This window comes from Podarcis cretensis, assembly GCF_951804945.1.
Source record: "Podarcis cretensis genome assembly, chromosome: 17".
NCBI classification, from domain to species: Eukaryota; Metazoa; Chordata; class Lepidosauria; order Squamata; family Lacertidae; genus Podarcis; species Podarcis cretensis.
Window position 1 is genome coordinate 34,087,467 of NC_137187.1, and position 21,717 is coordinate 34,109,183.

At 46.1% G+C, this 21,717-nt stretch overlaps 1 long non-coding RNA gene across 1 annotated transcript in view; it reads left to right on the plus strand.

Moving 5' to 3' along the window:
- The first annotated feature begins 8,753 nt into the window (after nt 1-8,753).
- The window catches only part of LOC307206631, an 89,888-nt gene continuing 76,924 nt past the window's right edge, over nt 8,754-21,717 (plus strand). Inside the window, exon 1 of the long non-coding RNA XR_013834437.1 lies at nt 8,754-8,790. This is a non-coding gene — a long non-coding RNA (uncharacterized lncRNA). The remainder of the gene's footprint in view (nt 8,791-21,717) is intronic.

Sequence of the window (21,717 nt, forward strand, 5' to 3'; positions counted from 1 at the left end):
GTACAATGTTCATGCTTCCATCACTCTTGGAAGAGCCAAGAGTGACAGAGCAGAACTTAATGGTTTCTTACACCATTAGACACTACAGCAGGTACAGGAACTGGATTATATAACCACAGGCAACTATATGTCAGGTGGAGGGGTTTATATTGGGGAAACCCTGCACTGTGGTTCCATTCCCATCAAGCTGCTTTTAAGCTTAGAAAAGGGTGTCAGGAAATCTAATAATGGATCTCCCATATCTCATCTGCTCAGCTCTTTGTGTGAGCTTCCTTGAATTACGAGTTGCAAGTTACATATTCCAGACGCTCTGCCTGATCTCTGTGCATAAGGAGCAGTGAAAACACCGTAAGTACAGTACTGGAGGCAATAGTTATGTTAGAGGTGCCATTTCTGCATCACAAAGACAACAATATCACAAAGCAAGGTAATATGGATTTTGGGGCCTTTAAAGTTGGCAGAATAAAAGACAGACAAATCTCACCAGTGTGGTATAGTGGTTAAGAGTGGTGGACTCGTAATCCAGTGAACCAGGTTCGCGTCCCCGCTCCTCCACATGCAGCTGCTGGCCATAGCTGTCAACCTTTCCCTTTTCTGGCAAGGAATCCTATTCGGAATAAGGGAATTTCCCTTTAAAAAAGGGAAACGTTGACAGCTATGCTGCTGGGTGACCTTGGGCTGGTCACAGTTCTCTGAAGTCTCTCAGTCTCACTCACTTCACAGATTGTTTGTTGTGGGGGAGGAAAGGAAAGGAGATTGTTAGCCGCTTTGAGACTCCTTAAAGGAAAAGATAAAGGGACCCCTAACTATTAGGTCCAGCCGTGACCGACTCTGGGGTTGCGATGCTCATCTCGCTTTATTGGCCAAGGGAGCCGGCGTACAGCTTCCGGGTCATGTGGCCAGCATGACTAAGCCGCTTCTGGCGAACCAGAGCAGCGCACAGAAACGCCGTTTTACCTTCCCACCAGAGCGGTACCTATTTATCTACTTGCACTTTGACGTGCTTTCGAACTGCTAGGTTGGCAGGAGCAGGGACCGAGCAACGGGAGCTCACCTGTCACGGGGATTTGAACCGCCGACCTTCTAATCGGCAAGTCCTAGGCTCTGTGGTTTAACCCACAGCTCCACCCGCGTCCCCTTGAGACTCCTTAGGGTAGTGATAAAGCAGGATATCAAATCCAAACTACTCTTCTTCTTCTTCTTCTTCTTCTTCTTCTTCTTCTTCTTCACCCAAGTGGAATGATCATTTGGGAAGTTATCCTTTGCAAAACCCTATAGCAGGGATAGGAACTATGTCACCATCCAATGTTGTTGGATTCCTGTTCCCACAGGCCACAGTCAGTATGGCTAATGGCCAGAGGTGATGGCAGTTTTAGTCCAGCAATATACAGAGGTCCACATGTTCCCCATCCTTGACCTGTAGGAATTATTCAGCATCTGAAGAAGTGTGCATGCACACGAAAGCTCATACCAAGAACTAACTTAGTTGGTCTTTAAGGTGCTACTGGAAGGAATTATTAAGTTACTCAAGATCACAGCTCTTTCACAGCTCCACAGGAATGCTTCCCAACACCTTCATGGAAAGGTGAGTGACATCTTGATTTTTCCACCTCAAGCACCAAGATATAATAATAATAATAATAATAATAATAATAATAATAATAATAATTTATTATTTATATCCCGCCCATCTAGCTGGGTCCCCCCAGCCACTCTGAGCGGCTTCCAACAAAATACTAAAATACAATAACCTATTAAACATTAAAAGCTAAACAGGGCTGCCTTTAGATGTCTTCTAAAAGTTTGGTAATAATTTTTCTCTTTGACAACCAGGCCCTCTGCCTGGTTCCCTGTAACTTGGCTTCTCGCAGCGAGGGAACTGCCAGAAGGCCCTCAGCGCTGGACCTCAGTGTCTAGGCTGAATGATGGAGGTGAAGACACTCCTTCAGGTATACTGGACCAAGGCTGTTTAGGGCTTTAAAGGTCAGCACCAACACTTTGAATTGTGCTCGGAAACGTGTGCCAACCCCGTTGCATCAGCTGTGGGATCTAGCCTGAGTGGAAGAGCAACCTAGGCAATTGCTTAGGATGGCAACGAGTTTCAAAGCTGCATGTAACCTGGAAGGGATCTGTTGCAACATCTGTTGCAATGGGGCAAAACCTCTCTCTGAGAGAACAGGACGACCTGTGAACAATATGAGAGAACAATATGTTCCATCTCTGGTCAAAGGGAGTTCAAACAAGTCCTACCTAAGGCAAGGCAAATGTCTTGCCTCACATTCTTCCTTGATCTGCATCAAAACACACACATGGCTTCTTCCATAGCATCACCTGCCATGGTGCCAAACCTTTAATCACCTTCATGGTTTAGCACTGCTTCTTAGGTTTAGCCTATGATGAGTAGATAGGCAATAACCCCAGGCTAAAAAAGCAAAACGCAAAAACAGTTATAGGGTGTTTTTAGCCCTCCAGATGGTGACAAGCTGCTGCTGCCCACTGATGGTAAGCCTGCTTGGGGAGGGAGGGCAACGATGTTGGGGAGCCCATTAAACAGTCCCCACCCACCTGGCATCAGTTACAAGGAAGATCTGACAGACAATTCACTCAAAGAAGTTAGGCCAGAGTCAGAAGCTTTTGAAAGTCCAGGTCCAACTGGCCTCCTTGTGTCATGTGACCCTTGCTGAGCAGGTAGCTGCTATATAGCACCCTCAGCAGAGGGTGAAGTGGAAGTACTGTGGAGACTAAGGCAGCAGTGCCCATCTGACAAGCCGCCATGTTCGTGCAGTGACTAAGGTACTTGAGTCCTCCTATGCTGCCTGCAGCCCCAATATGAGACCTGTAGAGATGTGAATGTATTCAAAGACTTGTAGAGTTTGAAGGGGACCCTGAGGGTCATCTAGTCCAACCCCCTGCCATGCAGGAATCTTTTGCCCAACATGGGGCTCAAACCCACAACTCTGAGATTAAGAGTTTCGCGCTCTACCGACTGAACTATCCCAGCAGGTGGGATCTACACATTTGCCTATGTGTATATATGTGAGCCCTTTTAACTATGTGTATGCAGCCCCTCATTTATGCAAATCTGCATTCTGTGGGATGTATTATTACTAGTACAGTGAATGCTTGGGTTGCGAACGTGATCCATGCGGGAGGCACGTTCGCAACCCACAATGTTCGCAACCTGCAGCACCACGTCTGTGCATGCGCAGGTCACGATCTGGTGCTTCTGTGCATGTGCAAAGCACGATTTAGTGCTTCTGAGCATGTGCGAGCGCTGAAATCTGGAAGTAACCCGTTCTGGTACCTCCGGGGTTGGCGCGGTGCGCAACCCAAAAATGCACAAGCTGAAGTGTGTACCCCAAGGTATGACTGTACAACATTTTCCTGTTGCCTAGAATGGACACACAGGGGAATGTGGCTCCAGACAGGGAGGACTTCCTGTCATACCTGCTCTGGAGCTTCCTCCCCCTGAGTGTGTGACCAGGTAGATGTCCGTGACCCTAACTGACCAGATAAAAGGGTTGGCCACGCAACCACCTCTCTCTTGGACTCTTACTTTCTTACTCTCACTCTTGGACTCTCGCTCTCCTGGCTCTTAGCCAGCGCATGGGTCAACCTTCACATAGGGTGGAGACCACAAGCAGAAAGTCTGGGATGTAGCTCAGACTTCGCTTCACTGTAAACACAAGATAAAGCTTGCCTTCAGATTATCGCTGTGAACTGAATGTAAGTAAAACTTGATTCCTACTTTTAAATAAGACCGTGTTGTCTTATTATTATTTTAAGAGGGAAATAAAGGGAAAACTTACCAGAAACAATCCAGACTGGAAAAGCCAGACTGGATTGCTTAATTAAAGGATTCTAATGAATCACCAACTTGCTTCCAATAAGTAGCAAAGGGAATGTGGCTGTTTACTCACTAGCGTGAGTGAGGAGGGATAATATCAAAACAAGATAACCTCTCCTACCTTCCTTAACATCACCACGCATTCTGCTACATGATGCGTTAGTTTTAATTGCATGTACAATTAAGGGTGCTTCAGGAGAGCAGCAATGTGAATCTGGGGCAGAGAGACGACCCAGTATACTGTGGCAGACAACTTAAAAAGTGAATTGGCTTACTGATGCAACGTCTGTCCCTGCACGCAGGTGCACTCACAATTTCAGATGGCTCACATGCATATGGCTGTAAGCCTGCCATCTAAGTCCATGTGCTTTCATGCAGGCACATGTGTTTGCTGTGTTTTGTGCAAGGGCTCTGCTGGGCATAGACGCAACCAACCTGCCGAAAGCTTCTTGCGAGAGCCGTGGCTGCTGGCGCCAGGCGCTCATCTTAAGTAACATCCATATGCCTCCAGTTATCCCTGGGATGGATCTATCTCTTCTCCCTGAGACCCACCGGGCAAGAAGAGGAGGTGTGTGTGTGAGAGAGGGGGGAGGAAACCACACTCCAGATGGCCGGAGCCGGCTGTATTTGTAGTACAAGCCTCAGCTCCAACAGATGTGCCAGGACGCCATATTGCAGACACAGATGTAGGAGTCAAGTGCTCTGTGAAGACATTACATCTTCTTTGGGAAATGAATTAAAACACACACACACACACACACACACACACACACACGCTCATGAGCGAAAATATCATTCCAACCACACTGGGCTCCGAGGCAAGAAATCTGCAGCGTCTGCGCAGGTTGGGGAAATATTCCCTTTTGCATCCGCCCTCGATCCCCCCACCGCTGAATAGAAAAGCATTTCAGGGCATTTTGGATGCCATTCGCTCAGGATTTGCAGAGGCAATTAAAAGCGTTAAGAGGTTTTTCTGCAGCATGTAAGCAGTAGTGCTCCTCCTCACTCTTGCTTCTGAAGAACTAGCTAATGAAGGATAAACACTTGGTAGGGACTGATCCAGGCATTTGTGTCCAACTCGGTCCGCACAGAGAAGGCCAATCAAACGGTCCAGTGGATTTCCATTGTTTACATGGGAGAATAGTACAGTGAGGGGGGGGAAGTATTTGATCCTCTGCTAAATTTTCCCGTTTGCCCCCAGACGAAGAAATGACCAGTCTATAATTTTAATGGTAGGTTTATTGTAGCCGTGAGAGACAGAATAACAACAGGAAAAGCCCCAGAAACCCAGAAGACAAAAGGCAGTGATTGTCTGACAGAAAAGTCGTTTCTTCGTCAGAGGGCAAACGGGCAAATTTAGCAGGGGATCAAATACTTTCCCCCCTCACTGTAAGATTGTACTGCTGAACTGGGAGAACTGGGAAATCTGGATGCAATTCCTGGCTCTGCCACGGACTTCCAATGTTGCCTTGGGCAGGACACATTGCCTTCTGTCTGAGAACGGGGTCAGTGACTGTGGCAGCACCAACTGCATGTGGCAATTGCATCCTTGGAACACAGAACCAGTTTCAACCATTCTTCGTGCAGAGATAAGATGGTCTCCTATCATATCCCATGCCCAGGGCAGTTTTCTATGAACAGGGTCACCAAAAAGCAAACACAATGGCTGGCATTCCTGAGATCATACCCAACCTGGCAGAAAAGCAGGTCTTGGTCTCTGATCTATACTTCTGTGGCAGGCAGAACAGACTTTTCTCACATTACAGTTTAAGAATGCAGCTGATGAGTCACTCCCATCTGAGTATGAAAATACGTTAAGAAATAACAAGCTACAAATTGTTAACTGCATGGCACTTTTGCATTTGGTTTTTCATTGCTAGGCAAAACATTTCATATTTTGCTTGTGAAAGTCCATTCTATTGTTTACTGCCCAGTTTAATTAAGATTTTTTAAATAAAAAAATTCAGCTATCTTGTAGAGCAGGGACGGCTAGCCTGCAGTCCTCCAGAAGTTCCTAGATTTTACCTCCCACCATCCCTGATCTTTGGCCATGCTAGCTGGGGATTATGGGAGTTGGGGTCCAATAACACCTGAAGGACACATGTTCTAAAGTTTATGCAGCTCTTCACAATTCCGTTTCTCCTGTAAATTTACTAAATGTGCAGCCCACTTCTTTATCCAAATATTTCATCCTACTTGATTAAAATAGAAGTAGTAGACCAATTTTAGATACATGTTCCCTCTGCTCTCATTCTACCACTCACATTTCACCACATTTATCTGGTTTGGTTTGAAAAGCAGATGGTCTAGACTCCTCAATGGGGATTTGTAACAAGGTGGACTTACCTACTGCATATGTGCCAGGGCTGGCCCTACAATGAGGCAGAGTGAGGCAGCTGCCTCAGGCAGCAGGTGCTGAAGTACGGGGAGAGGACGGAGCTGTGAGTGCCACATGATCTGCTTAGAACCCACTATGCTAGTGTAATGAAGGACATGGCCCTTTCACCACTATTGGACTTAAGATTGCAGCCCTATTGGTTTCTGTATCTCTCTTGGCATCGTATCCTTGCCTCGGGCAGCAAAATGTCTTGAGCTGGCCCTGATATGTGCCCCTTTGCTTTCTTCTCTCACATGTAAGCCTTGAAGTCCTGTTTTTTTTTAAAGCATCCTGTATTGTAGGCCCTGTATTGTAGGCTACTCAGCTCAGCTTCTTGATGCAAGCTCAGTAATGTCTTACTGGTCATGTGAATAAACTAGCTTTGAAAGCTCTGAAGCAACAAGAAAAGTAATGGTAAGGTAAATGTAAAGGACCCCCAGATGGTTAAGTCCAGTCAAACTTGACAATGGGGTGCGGCACTCATCTCGCTTTCAGGCTGAGGGAGCCGGCATTTGCCTGCAGACAGCTTTCTGGGTCACATGGCCAACATGACTAAACTGCTTCTGGTGTAACGGGACACCGGGACGAGTGCCAGAGCGCATGGAAACTCCATTTACCTCCCCACCACAGTGGTACCTATTTATCTACTTGCACTGGTATGCTTTCAAACTGCTAGCTTGGCAGGAGGTGTGAGCTCCCCCATCACATGGACTTCAACTGCCAAACTTCCGATCGACAAGCCCAAGGGGTTCAGTGGTTTAGACCACTGCGCCACCTGCACCCTTGGTACAAGAGAAGTAGTTGTTATACCACTCAGGTCTTTCCTCTACTAAGCAGTTCCTTCTGCGTACATTTCTCTTAGCAATGGAGCCTAAAGGTTTGTGTGGTACATTGAGACCTGCTGGGTTAAGGGGCCACGCTTGCCTATGTGTGGTGCCTCAGGGTGCAGCCTGAGGCAGATGGCGAACTATAAAGCTGCCTCCCCGGCCTGGTGCTCTCCAGGGACTTTGGATAACTTCCATCGGCCACAGCCAGCAAAGGCTTTTGGGGGCACCATGTTGGGGGAGGCTGCCCTAAAGCCAAGCAATAAATAGCCTGCCCATCTCTATTTATTTTGGCTCCTCACCCTGAGATTATGAGTCTTCTGACAGAGGCTCTGACAAGAGTGTTAAAATCTTGAGACCCGCCAACCTTACTGCTGTGGTGTTAAACTGGCTGCAGCAGGAGACTGGGCAACAGGACTGTGGAGGAATCACAGGGGGACAAAGCAATGGAATGGATCTCTGCTGTGCTGCCAATTTGTTTCTGAGCGCATTTCAATGCACAAGGATTAACCTTTAAAACAGGGGTGAGGGGCCTGTGGCCCCCCCAGCTAGGGCTGGCCCAAGATATTTTGGCACCTGAGGCGAACCACGAAATGAAGATCTACATCAGGAACAAGTGGGGATTAAGGTTCTTCATCAGGATATGATGCTCCTGTGGTTCCTGCTGCCTGAGGCGATTGCCTTATCTCGCCTCATAAATGGGCTGGCCCTGTCTCCAACTACTGTTGGACCACAATTCCCATCATGTTTTACTGCTGATAATGTTGGTTGGGGCTGATGGAAGCTGGAGTATGATAACACCTGGAAGGCTACAGGTTTTCCACCTCAGCTTTAAAGTATTTAATCAGAAAAAAAGCCCTTGATCAACTGATATGTAAATTGGCTGCTCAGCTCCACTCATGATTGGAGTGGAGACAAAGGGTTAAAGTCCCTCCTCTTTTGCCATGGTCCTGATCCAAAGTGGGGACCCCATGTTTGTTTAGCCTAGAAAAGAGGATACTGAGAGGAGATATGAGAACCATCTTTTTAAAAAACAACAACACAGTTTTATCAATCTAGATTTCCAAGATAGCCTACAAAAGAGAACCAAAAAACAAATATAAAACAGATCAAAAACATCAGAGCCATCTTTTAATATATAAAGGGCTGTCACCTGGGAGATGCAGCAAGCTTGTTTTCTCCTGCTAGGACTTGAAACAATGGATTCAAGTTACAAGAAAGGAGATTCTGACTAAACATCAGGAAGAACTTTCTGATGGTACAAGCTGTTGGAGAGTGGAACTGTTTCCATCCATCAGGAGGTTGTGGACTCTCCTTCTTTGGAGGTTTTTAAGCAGCGGCTGGATGGCCATCGGTCATGGAAGCTTTAGTTGAGATTTCTGTTTTGCAGGAGTTTGGACTACTTAACCCTTGGGATCCCTTCCAACTCTACAATTCTATGATTTGATTATTTATGTCTGCTATTTACTTTTTTCAAAATACAGTGGTGCCCCGCAAGACGAATGCCTCGCAAGACGAAAAACCCGCTAGACGAAAGGGTTTTCCATTTTTCGAGGCGCTTCGCAAGACGAATTTCTCTATGGGCTTGCTTCGCAAGACGAAAACGTCTTGTGAGTCATGCGATTTTTTTCGCTCCCCCCCCCCTTTTTCTAAGCCGCTAAGCCGCTAATAGCCGCTTTGCCACTAAGCCGCTAATAGCTGCTAAGCCGCTAATAGCGCTAATCCGCTAATCCGCTAATAGGGTTGCTTCTCAAGACGAAAAAACCGCAAGATGAAGAGACTCGTGGAACGGATTCTTTTCGTCTTGCGAGGCACCACTGTAAAGTAAATCATGCAATTTTGTTGTTTGTCACAAATATGACCCGATATTAGCCAAATATCTGAAACATTATTAGAACTGTTAACAGAGAATGAAGAGCCTACAAAACAACCTCAAGACAGATAACTGTTATATGGAACAGGGACACAAAATTCTAAACAATGGTTATGAATTATCGCTTACAGCAATAGCATGTAAATGTCAATGTATGTGAATGATATTCAAGAGACTGAACAGTACATATTGGCTCATATCCGCAAACCCCAGGGAGCCCCCAGTTACAGAAGATTTTAAGAATTAAACATGCATAGCAAATAAAATTAGTTATTAAATACATTTATAGTTCTGATAAGCAGACATGCTCCTGGGCTGTCGTGACCAGATGCAAAGGAGAACTCAGCAGGGCTCCTGTAACTTTAATATTTGTACATAAGGGGAAATTTGGACTCGTGCCACTTGTCATGTAGGGATCAGAAAAGCTGTAGTTGCTGAAGGATGGAAGACTGAAGAAATCCCAACTAAAGAATCATGGAAAGAAAAATTGATGGATTATGCAGAACTGGCAAAATTTACACATAAGCTACGGGACAAGGATAACTGTGACTTTAAGGATGAATGGGAACCTTTCACAAAGTATTTGAAGACGCAACAAAGTGAACTGAACTCCTTGGCAGGTTTTGAATAAACATCCACAATTTTTTACTGATAATAATTAGCTAAACAGTTGGAGGATCTATACAACTCTGTAACATGCAGAAAATAGCATTATTGGAGAAACCAAAGACTGGAACTGAGGGAAGTCGGGGGGTGGGGGTGGGGGTGGGGTTGTGGGGGGTGGGGGAGGAAAAATGGGGGGGGATAAGGATATGTTTTTGGAAAATATGTTTTGTTATAATTTTGAATAAAAAATTTTTTAAAAAAAAACAAAGCATGTCAAAGTGCAAGTAGATAAATAGGTACCACTCCAGCGGGAGAGTAAACGGCGTTTCCGTGCGCTGCTCTGGTTCGCCAGAAGCGGCTTAGTCATGCTGGCCACATGACCCGGAAGCTTTCTGCGGACAAACGCCGGCTCCCTCGGTCAATAAAGCGAGATGAGCGCCACAACCCCAGAGTCGGTCACGACTGGACCTAATGGTCAGGGGTCCCTTTACCCTTTACAAAATCATTGTAAACAGGTCAAAACTTTAGCAGGATTCTAAATACACTTGTAATGTAACAGAAAGTATAGATAATTTAGAAATATGAAAAATTAGAGAAGTATTGACATGCAGTTGAAAATAGAATCAATAGGACCCATGGATGGGATGGGGGACGTCAGGAGATTCAGAGTAATCTTGACATGTGGAATTTTTATGATATTTTGCTGTAACTTTATTTCTTCTCTTATTTGTTCTTTTTCTTTATTTTTTTAAAAAAAGCTGTAGTTGCTGAAAACCTCTCTGCTTTACAACAAAGGCACCAGACACCTTTCTTCCCTTGCACCTGGCCTGTGCCATCGTGATTGACTATTTATGTCATAGAATCATAGAGTTGGAAGAGACCACAAAGGCCATCGAGTCCAACCCCCTGCCAAGCAGGAAACACCATCAGAGCACTCCTGACATATGGTTGTCAAGCCTCTGCTTAAAGACCTCCAAAGAAGGAGACTCCACCACACTCCTTGGCAGCAAATTCCACTGTCGAACAGCTCTTACTGTCAGGAAGTTCTTCCTAATGTTTAGGTGGAATCTTCTTTCTTGTAGTTTGGATCCATTGCTCCGTGTCCGCTTCTCTGGAGCAGCAGAAAACAACCTTTCTCCCTCCTCTATGTGACATCCTTTTATATATTTGAACATGGCTGTGGTGGGTGGTAGATGTGCATTCATGTGCACTTGCTTCCTTTGTTCAGAACACTGTTGGGAGAGACAGTGCATAGTCATAGAGTCATAGAATTTGAAGGGACCTTGAGGAACATCGAGTCCAACTCTTGCAATGCAGAAACATGCAGCTGTCTCTTATGGGGATCAAACCTGCAGCCTTGCTGTTATCAGCTCCACACACTAACCAACTGAGCTAGTCAGCAGGGTGTGTTCCACACAGGCTGTCTGTTATGTACTGAGTTGAACAGGATCCAAAAGGCAGCAGTCTGATTGGTCCTAGAACAATAGGATTCAGAATGCAGTAGTCTGATTGGTCCTAGAACAATAGGGTCCCGAATGCAGCAGTCTGATTGGTCCACAGGAGCCACCCAATCCAGCTCTAGGTGGAAGTGAATTCGCAACCTGATTGGCCTACAGGTGAATCCCGGAAATAGCCAATCACGTGGGGCCCATTTTGTAAATAATGTATATAAAGCAGACATTATGGGGGTACTTCTATTCCTCCTCACCACTATGAGCTGAATAAAGAGCATGAAATCCACTCTCGACTCTGAGTATATTTCACTGGCGACAAAGGTGGGATCCCGCTGAGCTGACCACCACACACAGCACCGCAACACTGCCACCTGCCGCACCGCTGCCTCGCACCATGTATCCAGGCTTCAGCTCCGGGCCCCAAGGAACTCAGAATGGCATCCACTCTCAACTCGGAGTATATTTCACTGTCCCTATGCTTTTGCTCTCCACACTGGCTGGAGCTAATGGGAGTTGTAGGCTGAAACATCTGCAGTGTTTCCCAACATTTGGTCTCCAGCTGCTTTCAGATTACAATTCCCATCATCCATGATGTCGTCCAAAAACAACTGGAGGCCCAAGGTTGGGAAACACTGATCTAGAGGCTAGGTGTTAAAGTTGCAAAGTCTGTTTTATGTTAAAGTAGCAGAAGCAGACAACCCTTCAAGGAAGGTGTTTCCCTGGGGTAGAAAACACAAGTTGTCTGCAGCAGGTTCCAGAATAGGCCCCTGGTGTCTCCAATCAAAAAATCTTAATAGTACAGGCCTGGATACAACTTCTGTCTGAGACGGGTCACTGGTCATCCCAGCACCACATCAGTAACACGTACCGCAACATCTCCCCTCACCCCACCCTTTTCTTTCTCTTTACAAAGCAGGTGTGCGCAAAGCCCCAGGCAGACATGCCCACCATCTTAATTTTCCCAGAGTGCTCTGCCTCCCTGGGCCCCAATGAAAATGGCAGACACAACTTTCAGGTGTTTTACTCTGTGGCAGCACATCTCCTCTGTGAAAGCTTTGTAAAAGAGGAAAGCAAACCACCATCTGGTCAGGGGCCAGGACAGGTGAGGCCAGCCAGGGATAGAGCACTTCTTCCCTTCCTTCCTTCCTTCCTTCCTTCCTTCCTTCCTTCCTTCCTTCCTTCCTCCCTCCCTCCCTCCCTCCCTTCCTTCCTTCCTTCCTAGAAAGTGTACCTGAGGCAACCTCTGTCAAAAGGTCTGAAAAATGAAAAAGGGAACTTCTCCTTCGTTTCCCACTGCCTGACAATGCCCTTTCTCGTTTTATTTATTGAAAGAAATAAAAACGGTCCTGTTTGTTCCCGCCTGCTGCTGCTGCTTACCTGGCAGGGAAGGGAACAAACAGGCCCCTTTTTTTTCACCCCAACCCTGCAAACAGAAGAAAAGGGGCTGGATCTAGACACATCAGAGAAGCGTTTCAGTTTAAAGTGTTGTAAATTTAAACAGGGAAAACAGGTAGAGAAAAACGGGACTCCACGTCGCCTTCTGGTGGCACAACGTTATATCGCATGTACAACACATATAAATCGCTTTTTCTTTACCAGTCTAGCTGTTTTTTTCTGTTTTCTTTCTGCCAGCTGATAGGCAAGGGGAGAGTGTGCGAGCAGCATGGAAGTGGGCGGGAGGGGGGAATGGTGCAATAGTGGGGAGGGGGCCCAGAGGGTATCCTACCCCAGGTCCCCTTCAAACCTGGGAGCACAACTGCCCTTCCACACAAACGACAAAAGGCATAGAAGTTAGGTAAAAGGTAAAGGGACCCCTGACCATTAGGTCCAGTCGTGGCCGACTCTGGGGTTGCGGCGCTCATCTCGCTTTATTGGCCGAGGGAGCCAGCGTACAGCTTCTGGGTCATGTGGCCAGCATGACTAAGCCACTTCTGGCAAACCAGAGCTGCTCACGGAAACGCCTTTTACCTTCCCACCAGAGCGGTACCTATTTATCTACTTGCATTTTGACGTGCTTTCGAACTGCTAGGTTGGCAAGAGCAGGGACCAAGCAACGGGAGCTCACCCCGTCGCAGGGATTCAAACTGCCGACCTTCTGATCGGCAAGTCCTAGGCTCTGTGGTTTAACCCACAGCGCCACCCACGTCCCTGCATAGAAGTTACCTGAAGCCAAATTTGTCAACACTGCACATATTATTACATGCATGTCTTTCTCAAGGAGCACAAGGCAGTGTATACGTAGTTCTCCCTTCTTCCCAGGCCACCCAGCAAGGAACTTCATGGATCTGAAGGTTGGTCTCCCAAGTCTTAGTGCAAGAATATGCTAACGTATCCCAATGCTGGCTTGCAGTGTGGATCAGCTGCCACCACGTGGCTTTCTGCAGAGTGCCACAGATTGCTGACAAGAATGTTTTGTGGCAGCCTGGAGAGAAATATGGCATGGTGGCAGCAGATCTACGTGGTGCGCTGCTGCACTCGGGAGGCCTGTTGCGCAGAAAGAGCAGCTGTTGCACAGACCGAATTTCAAGCAACCTCTACAGAGCTTGCTGTTCAGGTGAAACCAGCCTCCCCGTAAGTTCCAAATTAAACTTTAATAAGTTCCATATTCTTCCTTTAGCAACAACAACACAACAAAAAGTATCCCAAGTCTCCAATGTAGTTGTCGGCCTTGCAGCTGCCACTTCTGGTGATTCGTGTTTGGAGATTTCACTGAGGTCTTTTGTTCAGTTTACACAACGGAAAACAAAACCCATTGTGTGTGCAGCAGTGGCCGAAGGCATGCGTAGCCTAACTCCCTCCATGCCACAACCCTGTCAGCAACCAATGGCACGTGATGTTGAGGGCAGTGATTTGGTACACGCACCCACCAGAATTTTCTTCTTCACCAAAGCGTTCAGATAGACGTCGTTCTGGTATATGGTCTCTGCAGGACTAGAGCAGTCCTTCATTCTGTGTCATTAATTAGGCTGCCTGCATCTCGAACTCTGGGCACTGACATTTGTGACTGAAGACAAATGACAGATAATTCAAAGTGATGAAAGGAGTATGAAAGAGACATTTTTGCCTGCAGCGCATTCATCCCACTATTGTCTCTAGATAGCAAGTTCTTGTGGTGCACTACAAAACAGCCTTGGACATAAATAACATTGGGGCTGCTTCCAGGTGAGTAGCTCCTACTGCTACCCAATCTTCTCTGTTGTAAACTACAAGCAGTATTGCAATTAACTTTCCACACTATCAGGGGTATTGTGGTTTTTTCCATGCATCTATCCTGCTATGGTCTGCCCACAACAGTGGGTATGACATAGCTGCTGTGACTGGATCTATTTAAAGCTCAGCAGACTTTCACAATCACTCTGGTGGTGGGTGCTGTTCTATAACCCTGTTTTTATATTTATTTTAATCAATCATTTAATTATTGCTAATACCAGGGCCTTTTATTTTCCAGTTGGAGCTCACCAGAGCTTGGCTCCAGCACCTCTCAAGTAAGCACCATTGCCATTCTAAGAGAACAAGGCAACAGGGGATGAGTTTATGGTGTGCTCTGGCTAATATCCTTTTTTGGCTATTTTATTTTTAATTCAAAGAGATGTATAGTTCTATAACGTCATTCTGCTATACAGTGGTACCTCTGGATGTGAATGGGATCGTTCCGAAGCCCCGTTCACATCCTGAAGCGAATGCAACCCAAGTCTGTGCGTCTGCAGAGGTCGTGATTCACCGCTTCCGTGCATGCGTGTGCCGTCATTTTGAGCATCTGCACATGCGCAAGCGGCGAAACCCAGAAGTAACACGCTCCATTACTTCCGGGTCACTGCGGAGAATAACCTGAAAACACTCAACCTGAAGCACATTTAACCCAAGGTATGACTGTAGTGTTAATTTATTATGGACCTATAATGCTACAGCACTATATTATAATAATGTTTATAGCATTGTCATATTATAGTACTATACCTTCTGTTTCAGTAATAATAGGAGTGCTTCCAGACTGCCGCTATTTCAACAAATTCAGGTCTTGCACAATTGGACTTTTTGCAGTAAGGAAAGTGAGGAGAAATGCACTGGAAAGTGTGAGATAACCCTTGCTTTGATGCAATGCCACTTAACCTCCTCACAAACATATGAGTGAACACTCATTAAATAGCCAATGCCATCTAATATCCCTGGAAATAAATCAAGATGAATGCTCAATAAACAGGTCACCTGGAGACACCCTCAATTACTCTCTCTCTGTGTGCTTGTTAGGTGAGTTCTCTTTACCTCCTTTGGTCCCCAAACTAAAACACCTATCACAGTTTAAGGCCCATTTCAACCCACTGACAAGAAGCAGGGGGGCAACAGCTGAAAGTTGCATTTCTTTCTTTATTTTAAATGTGCTGGTTTTCTTGCACTACTTGACTAAGCTGGGGACATGCACTGGGTGAATTCTTGGCCAACTGTGGATTTGGGGCAGTTTGAGAAGCACAGAGAGTACCACCTCATCCAGGTGCAGGGTCAGTGCAAAACATTTTGGCACAAAATGGCGTCTCCTCGTGCCAGGGAAGAAGAGTTGAGTGAAGATGTATATCAGGAACAAGGGGAAATAAAGACCTATCTCAGGAACAAACGGGGAATCAAATTAGCCTTAGCTGATGGCTGAAGTGGGAATCAAAGGCTGTCAAGTCAGGGGGTGGGGGAATGGGCCCAGGAGACCCCAGAGGGCAGCCCCAGCCATTTCCTCCAGGGTAATGTAGTGGTTAAGAGCGGTGGACTCACAACTTGGTGAACCAGGTTCGCTTCCCCGCTCCTCCACATGTAGCTGCTGGGTGACCTTAGGCTAGTCACACTTCTCTCAGCCTCACTCACCTCACAGAGTGTTTGTTGTGGGGGAGGAAGGGAAAAGGAGATTGTTAGCCGCTTTGAGACTCCTTAGGGTAGTGATAAAGCAGGATATTAAATCCAAACTCTTCTTCTTCTTCTTCTTCACTTCCTATTTGCCAAGAGGCTAAGGTAGAGGTGGCACTGGGGGTCTCCTGAGGAAGAGGCAGATTCAGCCTCAAGGGAGCACACCATAGCTGTAGCTGCTACGGCAGCATCAGGCAATGTAATCCTTGAAGGTCGGATCTGCTGTTCCTGTTGATTCTGCTGCCTGAGGCAGTTGCCTCACTTTGCCTCTAGGGTGGGCCGGCTCTGCCCCAGTGTCACCCTGGTCTGGGCAAGAATTTCCCCCCAGGGAGGCCAAGGGTAAGTGTTAACCTGGAACTGCTGGGCATGTGTGTGGAACTAAGGAGGGGATGGGATTAGGGGTGGGGGTGGGGACGGGACAAGAAAGACTGAAATGTCAGGAAAAGAAAGACTTGCTGGAAAAAGAAGGAGAGAAAGCAGATCAGGCTAGGGTAAAAGAGAGCCCTACAAATGAAAAAGTGTGGACGAGAACCAGAGTTGTAAATACCTAGGTGAGTTCTCTGCCAACTGCGAATTTTGGGTCGAAGCCAGGATGGCTTTGGATTAGAAGCAAAAGATGAAAATACTTGCGTCGAGAGTCAGTTTTGATTCAGTTCTAAATTTGAATTGTAGGGTCCACGTTCAAAGGTGTACAGGGGGGGCACCAAGGCATAAAACCCCGCTGATTGGCTAGGACTGCCTTGTCTCCAAGGGTAAGGGTTAAAACACTCCTGACATTTGGTAAGGAAAAAGCAAATAGATTTGGGGGGGGGGGGGGAACCTATGAAAGCCTCAGCAAAGAACACAGCCAAAACTAACTTTCTGTGTTGGCCAATGGACGTGTTCAAATAGATATTATAGGGAGGATATAAAACCATGTTGAACTTTGAATCAAACCCCAAGCTCCGTGATAGATTTTCTACAACTGCAGACTTTTGGAAGCAATTTGCAGAAATGTGCTGTTAAAAATATTGGCAAAAGTTAAGAACAAAGAAAACGAGAAGAAAGGCTGAAACAAAATAGCGAAGGGAAGAGGGAGGGGAGAGAGAAGAGCAATTGGACCATAAAGGGGGGAGGGGAACTGCAAAAGCCAAATGGATTTATAGACTGCGATGTGAGGAGGGAGGGGCTGGGCTCTTTGAGACGGTGCAGGCTAAAGCTGGGAGAGGAGATGGAGAAGAACTGCAGTTAGCCAGCTCTGGGCTCTGACTGCTAAATCTTCCTCGGAAAAGCAAAAGGGGAGCTCAGTTTGATACATCTTTTGAGGGTCCTTTTAAAACCCCTGCCCTTTGGGCCCCCAGAAGTTTGGCTGAGTCAAGGCCTTAAGTACATTTCCAAATTGAAGCAGGCTCCTCGTGGCAGGCGCTGCCAAAACTGCAGAGCGGGAGCGGGAGGGAGGGAAGGGAAGGGGGAGTTTGGAAGGTGTTTTTGGCTGCAGTCCAGGTGTGGAGGTTGGGTGTGCAGGAATGGACTGGGGCTGCTGGAAGGGAACGTGTGTTCCCACTTTGGGAAAGAGAGGGAGAGGGGGAGAGAGGCAACGCATGCGCTTACGCTAGGTTTCTATTCCTGCTCAGTTTGCAGTCCAAAAGTTCATGGAGTGTGGATTTGGGCAAGCTTCAGGCTCCACTGTGCTCTAAGGGTAGCCAGCCACATCACTAAGCAACCACAGATGGGGCAGCCTATAGGGGGCGGCACTTGCAACTGGTGAGTAATAGGGTTGCCAAACCCTCAGGGCTATCCTGAAGCTTCTAGGTTTGCCTGGCCCCACCCAGGTGGCAGGCGGAGGGCTTGAATGTCCAGGTGGATCAGAGCACCTTACACACACACACACACACAGAATGCAGCTTGTAAGCTTCAGCCTGGCAGGAGGCAGATGCAAATTACTGCATAGACTCTTGGGGCAGGGTGACTGCCAAGGAGCCAAATTGCCCTAGGTGCATCATGTGCCAAAATGAACGCTGCATCTAAATTCCGTCCCAAGGAAACTCAAATTCTGCGCTCAAAATAACTTTAAGCTAAATGAGCAAATGTGCATTTGTCATTCTAATTATTATGATATTCCGGGCAATATCTGGTGGCAGAGGACAAGGAGTTTACAGTTTATGCCAACAGAACTTGTTGGAAATTCCTCCCAATGCACACTTGTCTGCCTTTAATGCTTCCAGGTGCAGATGTGTTGGTTGGTATAGGCACTAGCCAATAGGTGCTCACTGCAGCTGGCTTTCCCTAATATGTCGAAAGCTTGCATGATTGTTTCCCCACTCAGCAGTTACTCCAGGACATAAAAATATGCACGTGTGGTTTCAAAGTAGTGAAGGAAGGCCTTTTCACACTACTTCTGCCGCACTTACTGTGTTTCACATCCTATTATTATATATATTGTTACGAGCATGTAGGTGCCTTGACTCCCCTAAACTCCTGGATGCCAAATCATTCCCTAAAATTCCTGGGTCTAGTGGGTGTTGGAGTTTAATCTGTGCTTGGAGTATTAAAATGGCCTGCCACAAGGTGGATTTAGCAAAGTATTAAAATACAGGCCAAACCAGTTCCCTGTTCAGGAAATTGCCTGGGAGAAGAACCATTATGGAGAATAAAAGGAAGGCAATGGGCGATTAATAAAGCAACTACTCTGTGCCTGATGGCAGAGAGGTGTGAGCAAGTCCTTCAACATAGAGCTAGTTAGCAGAAACAATGCATAGTTGAGTTTAGGATTGCAGCAGGGGATGATATGGGCTAGAAGAAAAATAGTTGCAGACTGAAAGTATGAGCAAGCTGGAGGGAAAAGTTGCAGTCTGTTAAACACAGCAAGCCAGAAGAGGGACAGAGCGCAATGGATGATTTTTACTGGCATCCATGACTGGGGCCATGGGAGAAACAAGAACCTCTTGGAGTGCTGTGAGCCCCTCCATCGTAGGCTCAGGTTATATATAAAGGTAAAGGGACCCCTGACCATTAGGTCCAGTCGTGGCCGACTCTGGGGTTGCGGCGCTCATCTCGCTTTATTGGCCGAGGGAGCCGGCGTACAGCTTCCGGGTCATGTGGCCAGCATGACTAAGCCGCTTCTGGCGAACCAGAGGAGCGCACGGAAACACCGTTACCCTGGAGCGGTACCTATTTATCTACTTGCACTTTGACGTGCTTTCGAACTGCTAGGTGGGCAGGAGCAGGGACCGAGCAACGGGAGCTCACCCCGTCGCGGGGATTCGAACCGCCGACCTTCTGATCGGCAAGTCTTAGGCTCTGTGGTTTATATATGTGTGTAAATAAACCATATATCATATAGACACCACAGTCTCTGCTGTGCCTCATTTCCAAAGGAAACACGAACCCTGGGTAAAGTGCTTGGCCCCCATGGAATCTCACACCACAGAGAGAGTAGGGTGGCATGCAGCAAGATCTTTAAACCTTTCTGTGGGTTATGCATTTCTTCCTGGGAACAATTCAAGGCACAAGGTTTGATCTTGAAGAAAATAAGAAAAGCCCTCATGGATCAGGCCAATGGACCAGCCGAGTCCAGCGTCCTGTTCTCACAGTAGCTAACCAGATGCCTGTGGGAAACTTGCAAGCAGAACCTGCACACAACAGGACTCTTCCTTCCTATAGTCTCTAGTAACTGGTATTACTGCTTCTGACTGCGAAAGCAAAGCACAGCCATCACAGCTAGTAGTCATTGACAGGTTTTACCTCCACAAACTTGTCTTACCCTCTTCTAAAGCCATACAAGTTGGTGACCATCACTGCCTCCTGTGGGAGCAAACACCATAGTTTAAAATAATAATAATAATAATAATAATAATAATAATAATAATAATAATAATTATAATTATTATTATTATTATTATTTATTTATTTATTATTTATTTATTTATTTATTTATACCCCACCCATCTGGCCGGGTTTCCCCAGCCACTCTGGGCAGCTTCCAACAAAGTATTAAAATACAGTAGTCTGTTAAACATTAAAAGCTTCCCTAAAGAGGGCTGCCTTCAGATGTCTTCTAAAAGTCTGGTAGTAGTTTTTCTCTTTGACATCTGGTGGGAGGGCGTTCCACAGGGTGGGTGCTGCTACCGAGAAGGCCCTCTGCCTGGTTCCCTGTAATATTTGATGTTTTATCGTGTTTTTAATATTCTGTTGGGAGCCGCCCAGAGTGGTTGGGGAAACCCAGCCAGATGGTGATGATGGTGATGATGATGATGATAATAATAATATCCCATGAGCATGTGTGAAATTGAGATTTTTTTTGTCGCAACATATGTCACTTTACACTTGTTTACATTGGATTGAATTTTACTGCCCAGTCTGGAGAGGTCCTTTTGGAGCTCTTCACAGTCTCTTTTTGTTTTTAGGACCCTGAACAATCATCAGCAAACCTGGCCACTTCACTGCTCACCCAAGGGCCGGCTCACCGAGGAGGCAAGGTGAGGTGACTGCCTCGGGTGGCATGACTGACGGAGGCAGCAGATCCTGGTTCCAAGGAATGCATCACTGCTGCAGCGCCCCCTTGAGGCCGGATGTGCTACCTCCTCAACGGCGCCCCCTTACCGCCTCTACAGTGGCTTCTTGGTAAACAGAAGGTACTAGTAGTCTCCTTCCACCATTGTTCCTGATGTAGGTGCTCACCCCTTCTTCCTTGGAGTGGGGCACACACCATTTTGTGGTTTGTCAAAATGTCTTGGACCAGTGCTGGCTCACTCCTAACTATGGATTGTTTATGAGCAGGTTAAAAAGCACATTCTATTGTTTTTTGTTTGTAAGAGATGTATTGTGCTTCTTTTGTTTTGTTTTGTTTTCATTTTCTTTTCTTTGTTTTCTTTTTTCAAGCTTTGGTTGTGTGTTGATTTTAAACCAATAAGGATTAATTTAATAATAATAATAATAATAATAATAATAATAATAATAATAGCACAGGTTGCAATAGCAATCCTTGTGATGAAAGGTTCTTTTTTAAAAAAAATCCAAGTACACTATGCCAGTCTTTAAAACATCTCCCAGCAACTTCAGGCATTATGATCTTCAGCCTTAAGATCCATGATATACCATAAATGTTGACTTATTTGGCTGTGAGATTTTCATCTGTCAGGAACAGGCCCAGTAATATAATAGTCCCAGAACCTTATGGTCCACTTATTTTCTTCGCTTTCCTTCTTTCAGAAGCAAGTGGTTTAAAGAAAATATATATACTTCACTGGGCCCTACGAGAGTTAATTTTTGTTGTTGTTGGGACATGGTTTTAGATAATCTGTTCGGTTTTAAACGGCAGGGTTTTAAGATGTTTTAACCAGTTTTAAATCTCCATCCATCCTGTAAATAGCTTTTGGGGCTTTCTGCTGAAAATTAATATAGAAACATTATAAATCATTATGAACAAATAAATTACCTGCAGTATCCCTGCACTGAAGTCGGAACAGGCCATTTCTGTCACTGGCAGCAAGGAAGAGGAATGAGAAAAGGGACTCCTACAACCCAGTCACCAGCTAGCCGCTGTTCTGGCAGGCTGCAACACAGTGGGAGACAGGAGAGTAGGCCAGAATTCCCAGTGCGTTTTCCTAATCATAATGCTTATTGCAAAAAGCTGGGGACAGGTGTAAAGAAGGTTTGTTCCCCAAAAGCACCAGTATGAATTTCTGTGCCATGAAGTTATGCTAGCGGGTGACAGGTGCCATCTTAGAAGAAACAAATTCCCCTTCGCTGTTTTTGCGGGGAGGGGGGTCTCTCAAAAGGGTGTTTGCCACCTGAATGATGCTCACACAGGTCATACATTATGCTTTGCTTAGAAGACATATTCCCTCCTTCATAGCACAGAAGAGTAG